We start from the raw sequence: 9,423 nt of genomic DNA, 5'->3' as shown, positions 1-9,423 counted from the left end.
ATTAATTTTCTTTTTTTATGTAATATGGCAACTATGTCAAAAAATATCACAATGTCATGTGGTTTTCTTTCCAGATGTGAAAAAAAGGACTTAAAATAGGTTATTTAATATAACTATAATCAAAATATATTAAATACATTTTAATGTTTCTGTTTATAGCTGGTATCTTCGTTCCTTAAGATACAATGCTATATCGTAGGATTTAAATTGTATAATTTGAACGTTTTAGTTAATTCGTTTTATAACTTTCATGAAAAGTAAGAAATCAATTGTTACTATTTTTATTAATTGTAAAGGTGTTAAATAAAGCAATGCTTTTCTTTATATATTAATTATTATTCATTTTTTAAGATAAACTGTTCTGTTGTTAAAAATTTTTTGCGTAAACTTACAAATTTCTGGGCAGTATAGTGATAAAATTAAGTAAAATATTTACACAATTGAACATGTGGAAAGATGTATCCAAAAACTTATATAGGTGTATTTCTGTAATTCAACTTAATTAAAGGCAGTTTCTTTGAGATTAATAAATATGAAATGCGCATAAACTGAAATCAATGAATTCACATAAATCTGTTTTATTTTATTAAGATTTATTTTCTAACCAAGTCCGTGAAATATGCAGAAACATCATTTTTTAAAGGCTTTAATGTTATGCGCATGCATTTAGATTTCGAACTATTTCTTAATAATTTGCTGTACATAGTAAATTATGGATATCATCTTTATTACTTTAAAACAAAAATTCAACAATAGCGAGGGATTTCATTATAAATTTAACATATTTTTACTGGAAAATAAATGCACGGAACAGGTTAGAAACACGTACATGTCACTGCCGTAATGCAATGTTTTGAAGTCACAAACATGGACGCCGCTTGTTCAGCCAGTTTCATTCCCCGATAGTGGAGGAAACCGCGAACCCTCCCTCCTTCTATTCTAACCTCCTTGGTTAGAATAGACCTCCTTGGCTCATGCGCATAGATGGACGAACTATCGTGATCATATATCATATTTTGTAGCGTAATACTTGATCGCCGATATTTCGTAATGGCGGCTTGTATGTAATTGTGCATGTGTGAAACATAATTACTGAACCAGAAAACTTCATATGTAAATAGTGGGGGGGGGATTAAATAAAGAAAAATGGCGGTTCATTTTTCAACAGAGTGTACTTACGGTGCTTTTTTTTTATGGCTAGACTACGTGTCGAGCTATTGGCAGTTACTAGCACAGCATATGGTTAGCCTGGTCACATTGTAATAAATTAGGTAGGCACGGGAAAAAAAAAGCCTTTCGATGAGCATGAGGCTCATATGATAGGATAGCAATGTAGGCAGAACTGCTTTTTTTTCGGCTTATGGAATGCTGGAGTTGTACGTTGCATGTCTCAGCACCTATGTGGGATTTAGTAAACCATGATATTTAATAATGATTATTATATTTGGTTGAAAGTGAACAATAAAAATAATAATAATTCTTTCTAATTTAATAATTACTATTCTTAGTTCAGCCTATATAGTTCAGTATTAATAACTCTATAATATAACATGTATATATTTACCTATTAAATAATTCTGTTAAGATATGTATTGTTTCTTATAAAATATCAATAAAAAGTTGATGTATAAAAAGTTCATAATTTATTCAGTTTAACAGTTTTTATTTAACTCATTTCATCTTCCTTTCTCTAGTTTTTAACATATACAAACACTTACCAATATTTTCCTTAATATATATATATGGGTACATATCATGACTGGCATTAAATTCAAAATATGTATTTAAGTTGTAAAGGAAAATTCAATCTGAGAAATAGTTTATCATGTAAGAAATGTTAATCAGAAGTAACATAGTTAGGTAATATATTTTGAAAGATCATTTTAAGTAATTATTACATTTATAAGTGTTAGGTTTATTTTAGATTTTAACATATACTTGAGTAATTTATTATTACTATCCCTTTAATAACAGATTTAAATAAATAATAAATATATCTCTTCTTAATTAGACATAAGTAATTATCACATCTTTAACTTTTTCTTCATTAAGAGACTGTTAGTTTTCACCCTTTAAAAATTTCTATTATTTATAATTCAAAAACTTGTTCTAATAAGACATAAAAAGTATATTTTATAACTCATAGTGATAGCGTTCCATTTAAAAACTGTTATTAGAAATGCAGGTACTTTTTTCTGTTATATGGGCACTGCAAAAAACAGTGTTAAAATATGTGATAACTTGCTGAAGATAGCAACAATGTGATCAGCTAAGTCATCTTGGTTTTATAAGTGAACTGAGCCAAATATTCATGCGTTATTATTTGTTTATTACACTTTCTTATTCTCATTAAATAAATATAATTTACATACCGTACAGCTTGTGCTGTGCATTTTCCCAATATTAACCCTAGTCTTTGTGCATTGGACTGCAATATATAAAGCATTTGTAATGAAATCTAGAAAATGTTCCTTTTGATGTCATTTCAAAACAAAAGATGTATTTTATTTCCCAGTCCTCTATGAAAGCATGCAGAACCTATTTATCGGGCCTTGTTTCACATTCTCATTCTGAGCATATGCCCCAGAAATTTAAAAATTATGCACGATGTTCCGTCGATTTAATTTAATGTCTGCTGGACTTGTTTTTGGCTGTGCTAAGCAGCTTTTACTAAACAGCAAAATGTTGTTCAGACCATGAACCATGAACATCCCTGAAAAAAGAAACTGTCACTGCAATTTTTTATATCCTGTATAGTATGGCTTTATTTATATAGCATGGCTCCTGTATACCTTTCTAACTGCAGTTAGAGATATAGTACAAAGATCTAGAATATTCGTGACATTGGCAATTTCAAATTTGGGATTTTGCTGCATATTAGATCTTAAATCCAGTAAGATGTTAATTATAAAATTAAAAATATGAAATGGTGATTTATGAAATAACAAAGTATGTATGACCTAAAGGGAATCAAAATGTACAAAAACGAAAAGCTCAATATTTATTTGTTTGCATTATTAAGCATTTATTTCAATGTAACTTGTTTAATTTTTTGTGCTAACACTTTCTCTTTAATTCTATAGATAAAATTCTTGTTCAATAGCAAAGTTGGCTGGGATTTACAAAAAAAAAAAAAAAAAATTGAGGAGGAAGCAGTGAAATTACTGAAGAATAAAGGGATTCCTCATACCTGAAAATTTTGTAAAAATAATCCTGAAATGATGTGTTTTACTAGTTACGATACACCAAAATAAAGTTTCGATCTTAGATCTTGCCCAGAAAAAAGTCTCAGATCTCGCACTTGGTTTGAAGGACCGCATCTAAATTTCGGACAATCAGCGGCCGAGCGGTAAAAGTCGTTGAACACTGGTAATTCGGTCTGACGTTCGAATTCGGCGAACGTGCTGGCTGCATGTGCATTTTCATGGTTTTCCCCATGTGTAACGCGTATATGAGCAGGTTTCCCTCAGAAAGTCCTCCATGAAGGCATCCCTCCCCTTAGGCAGGTAGCCCTCGAGGCATTTCCATAATCACACACGCATCTAAATTTCCTTAGAGCTGTAAAATTTATGTACCATTGGTACCATGGACTGACCTCAGTTGACTTTTGTGATATGCAATACAGTTGTTGATTGGAACAATTATATGCGGAAATTTTTTTAAACATTTTATATCTAGATATGTCACGTGCTTGTTCTGAAGTCTGTTAATAAATGTCATTTTATCAAGTCCTAGTTGATTTCTCATTTAAACTACAACAGTGCACAATCCTAAATTTCGAAATTATTTCCTACAAATTTTAATTTTTATGAAAATTGTTAAAAAATATATAGAAGCATTTATCATGCCAGCAAATTGGAGTTAATGGCAATCGTATGGACATTGAACAGGTTAAAGAGAATTCTTAATCGATATAAGATTTACAATAGAGAAGCATTTACTGCAAGAGAAAAAATATTTCTAATGTGTCAGCTAAGTAATTTGACAATTGCAGCGTTTAAATATTAATTACATTGGCAAAATGACAATTTTATGTGCTACCTCTCTTGCAAGAAACATATCTCATTTTAAAAGTATGAAAATATTTTAAGACTTGTTTTTAGTATTCCCCCCCTCTTATTATACAGCAAGGATTATGTACACCATAAGTTTGGCATATTGTTGCTATTTTAGGTTATGTGCTATTAATATGCACTACGCACTTACAAGAAATAACTATCTTGAAATTTAAAGTTTGAAAATTATGGCAATTATATTAATTAATAGTGTCAAGCTGATATAATTACAGAACAATTTTGAAATTTTAATTAAAATCAGATGTTTTAATGCATAATGAAAGCCATCTTTCAAAGAAAATTTTTATAAACAAAATGGTATGAATCAAAACTCTTTACCATTAATTTAAATGGAAAAAGGTTCTCGGATTAGAAAAAAAAAACCTGTCAAATTATATTTAAACAAATTAAAATTCCTAAAATATAAAATGATGTAATATAGTCTAATTAATAATATATATATTATTAATTAGCATTTAAAAGACCAGCAAGTGCATTATAATTACAGGTGGTTGAGTAATGATGATGTTTGGTATTCTGAGTTGTCAAAGATCTGACAGTAAGAGATGCAATTTGTTTACGCAGAAAGAACAACGAGGAACATTTAGTAGTATCTTAACCACTGCTTGAGTGTGTACAGTTCCTATGATTTGTATGCCTGTTTGCTCACAGCACTGGCAATTCAGGTTATATTGTGTTATGGTTAGCATAAAATATTAAAATTAATATATTCAATAAACAAAAATTTGTTTTCATACATGATCAAAGCATTTTGAAAAACATGTGTTAGATCAGTATACTTTCTTAAAATTAAGGCGTACATTTTTGCCGTCATTATATTAAATAAAAATATTAAATAATTCACTTTTTCATTCTAGAAAAATGAAAATCCATGCTTTCTTTTATAACCCTTGGTTCTTTGTGAGAGTAAATTTAAGACCGTATTGTCTCTTTGTTAAAAGCACAGTTGGTCTTTGTAAAAAGCATAAAGGATTTAGTTATTATAGTCATATAATTCGGGAATAAAAAATTTCCAAATATTAAAAGTATTTATTAATCCTAAATATTTATTTTTAATATTTAGTTATTGAGTGGGCTTTCTATAAAAAATACAGATCTTGCCATTGTTCAGATATAATTTCATTTTTTCTTTCAAATTATTGAGGTCACATAAGAGATTTTTGAAAAATGAACACATACAAACACACACACACACATACACACACACACACACACACAAAAAAAAAAGGTTCCACATATGTTTTTTTTTTTTTTTTTTTGTGGATGCACTGTATTCATATAATAAATCTGTATTTGTTTTGAAAAGTTTAGAATGAGAATCAAAGGGGTGCAAGTTGGTGGCATTTAAATTTCACTTCACTTTGTGGTATTTGTGTATATAACAGAGCTTAAATTGCGTCGGTACTTCTCAGTTTTCGAGATGAATTATAATTTCAGCCGGAGCCCTAAATAAAAGGGCTCAGGCACTTTTTTTATGCAAGTGAACCACAATTTTAACACAGAAATTTTGTTTTAATAGTAAACATGTCTTAAAAATCATTCTAACTTCTGAATGCAAGCCTGTCTTTCCATCGCACTCAAGTCTTGCACAGAGGTTGAGACTTTTGATGAAAGAAAAGCCCCCCAATTATATGTCAAAGGCTTATTCTCCAGGGTATGCAATGAATTTATAAGAGCGGGTAAATATTGTATTCCTCAAAGAACTAAAATTGACACCCTGGTCGTGCACGTTCCGTGCTAGTGACTTTCTTCTGCAGAGCTGTAGACTTTGTAACCAAACGGGGGGACCTCTGCTGCCACTTGTACCGAGAAGTCATTTATTCTCAGGTTGTATTCAGGAAAAAAATCGGGGAAAATTTCTGCTTGACGGCTAGAATTATATCGATAGGGCATCGCGATCAGGTAGTCTTGAACTCTTCCCTCTTTATCTACAAAGCTATACTTTTCAGTTAAATTTCTTTCCATACCTTCATACTGTTTCTAGAATTCTCACTTTTCTCTTTAATGGAGCTTTTATCGTTTTACCTTGGTTTGCTGCAAAAAAAAAGAAAAAAAAAAAAAGACTGATACTTGTCATCCCTTAGAATAGTACATTTTATGCATAATCAGGTCTTAAACTCGGACGGACATTGGCTGATCTGCTTCTTAGCATCTAAGTGGAATTGTAATTCCGGACGATGCCTCAAATAAGACGAGGACCGATACTTTTTTTTTTCTATTTAACTATTAAAAATTAATTTAATAACTCATTAAATTTCTCTTTATATTTACATTTTTCTTAATTTAATTAAATTAGTTAATTTAATGAAATTAATTAATATTAATTAAAATTTATTATTTAATTATTTTTTCTTTTTTTGCTCACAGTCTTCCATAGGGCTCCGTCAGTTCTAATTTTAGAAATTAAGCCCTGGTATATAGCATGGAAATGGGAACGGAAGAGGGGTAGATGATCTTTGGATCTATTTCCTGGTCATTGTTTCAAAATGGGATACAGCTGGGCAAATTCATATTGTCACCTATAATGTGTCCAAAGTTTAAACTAATGACAGACATAACCAAGTGTACTCATCGTCAATGATTTTGAAGACCTTTTTGATGTTACTAACAGAGAAGTCTGTGATTATATTTAGAATTTAACTAAATCAAAAGTTACTATGTGTTATTAATTGCTTCAACATTCAATTAATTTATTATTAAATAATCAATTAGTTAAGTGATTTTTCCTTCTATCGTGTCTGAATAATTTTATATTCTGAAGCTGTCATTTCAATATACATATAGAAACTATAAATTTATTCATTATTCCATAATGTAATGGATGAATTAATAGGTTTAACAATTGCAATCTATCAATCAATTCAGCTGTTGCAAAAAATGCCTTCAAACCTTCTTAACTATGGCAATTAAAATAATGGCGATATCTTAAGTAAAATTCATTGTACGAAATATGAGGTACTGGAATGTAACGAAAAGTAATAAAACATATTGCTATTGCCCATTAGGTGGAACAATTTCTATGTTCAGATACATGTTTATGAGACTGCCTTTATCACCATTTTGACGGTATTTACTAACAGTGAACTCTGTGAATGTATAGCAGAATAAAAATATTATATTATTAACTGTTATTTTACCGGCACGAAAGTAGTTGGTGAACACTTCTTTCACCAAATCAATTGGGCGTAAGCAGTTCCACACTTCAGCAACATCACATCGATGTGTATGAATGAAACTTTAATCAAAGTGCACAGGTTCTTTTTTACATACTCATCACATCTTGTATACTTATTATTTTTTGTTTTAATTCTGGCATGCAAAGCAGCTAAACATTCTTTATTTCTGAAACTAGCCCACACACATACACGCAAAAAAAAAAAAAAAAAAAAAAAAAAAAAAAAAAAAACCACCGGAAGAAATTTAGTCTTGCATGTTGACACACATAATATTTCTTAAAAATAAACTTTACTCTTTCCGATTTGCATTGTTTTAATCCAATGCACGTGGGAAACAGCTTCAAAATATATTTTGTAATTCTCCCATATATCTTCACTATTAAGATCATATCTGATCTCAAAGTCGAAATCCTCTTTTCCTCCGAACTTGGAAGACACTACTTCGTATGAATATCCATCAAATGAAATTTTATAAAGTTCATTTTCCACTTCGTTTGACATACTCGCAGCCATCACAAATTTGAAACATCAATCGACAGCGCTATTTCCTTTTGCGCATGCGCTTGGTATCACAATTTCGCCAAGATCTGATAAATCGCCAAATTTAGTCGCGGGTTGCGTTTCCTAGGGAGGAAGTAAAAATACGCTGCCCGGTGACTCTTAGTTGTTTCGGTCCTTGCTGTGGGCCTTGAGCTTCAGCTGGTATCTTCTTCATTTTACCCACCGTGGGTCTTTTTTGTATTATTCTTTCTTGTGCGCCGCTTCTTTGACGTATCCTGGGGTTGTCTGTACGTCTTTCAGGGAACGGCCATCCTTGTTCCTATATGGGGCCTTTCTTCTCGACGATCCTTCATCCTTAAGTTCTTTTCCCGCTGGACCTTCCATCCATTGAGGAAGTTCTCTTCTGGAGACTTCTTCAGCTTGTCTGAGGCCTTGACATTTGGTCTGTTCTTTGTTTTATTCCGATGGTGGAAGCATTGGTGAAGCAGAAATGGGCGTTGAGGATGCCGTCTCTTCTGATTCGGAAGCCTGCAAGAAACTATTCAAAACATCAAAGTCCTTAGGTTCATAGTAACGTTTTAGTTGATCCGCACTCCTTTTATTCTCTCGCCCGAATCAGAAGTGGTATAAATAACAGCACCGACGATCTGCTGTACGACATAGGGCACTTGAAACTTACGGGCGAATTTCGCTACAAAGTTTTCTGGTGCATCGGCAGAGTGAATTTTCTTTTCAGCACCATATCCCCCACTTTAAAATCTGCCTTCCGGCTTTTTCTATCGTAATATAATTTTTGCCGCCCTCTTGCTACATCTGAATTCTTAAAAACTTCGTCTATTAACTTTTGAATGTTCGGCTGCTTAAATTCCGGCTCCTGTTTGTAGACGAAAAAGAGTTTATCCGACCAGGGCTAAATTTTTTCTAACCAGAACTTATTCAGCGGGCGTTTTTCCCGTCGTATCATGCTTGGCAGTTCTGAAAGCATATGTTAGTTTATCAATGCAACCATCTCAGCGCTTATAATAATTTTTAATATAACTTCTAATAATTTTAAAGATGTTTTTATTAACTCTTTCTGCGATGTTTGCCTATGGTCTGTGCGGGACTAATTTCATATGCCGCATGTCAAGCCCTTTACACAGATTTTTCAAAAATTTGACTAACAAACTGTTTACCTTTATCACTTATTACTTTTAACGGCGCATTATATTTTAAGATATACCTATGTATAAATGCATCTACGACTATTTTAGCCGACGCTAGTATTAACGAAATTATTTCTACCTACTTAGAAAAATGATCGGCAGTCGCCAAAATATATCGGTTTTCGCTTAACTCATTTTGGGGAAAAGGGCCAAGAAGGTCTATTCCAAGGATTTCATTAGGGAACGTCGTACGAATACTATTTAGATACCGGGCCAGGCTATAATTAACGTCGTTAATTAACTGACATACATTACAGGATTTGACATATGTTTTCACTACTTTCTGTAGTTGCGGAAAATACACCGCCTAGCGTACCCTACGAACTGTTTTCCTGAACCCTAAGGCTGCGTTCAGACGGCGGCGTGAAGGGCATAGAGGCGTAGTCATAAGGGCATAAAATTATGGACCTTATAAGAAATAGACTAACCCAAACGAGTTTTCTCCCTCGTCTGAGGCGTTGCCGG

Source organism: Stegodyphus dumicola, chromosome X1 (assembly GCF_044657685.1).
Source record: "Stegodyphus dumicola isolate Sdum_Otavi_A_Nest chromosome X1, ASM4465768v1".
Classification (NCBI taxonomy): Eukaryota; Metazoa; Arthropoda; class Arachnida; order Araneae; family Eresidae; genus Stegodyphus; species Stegodyphus dumicola.
Note: the sequence above shows the minus strand (reverse complement) of the source record.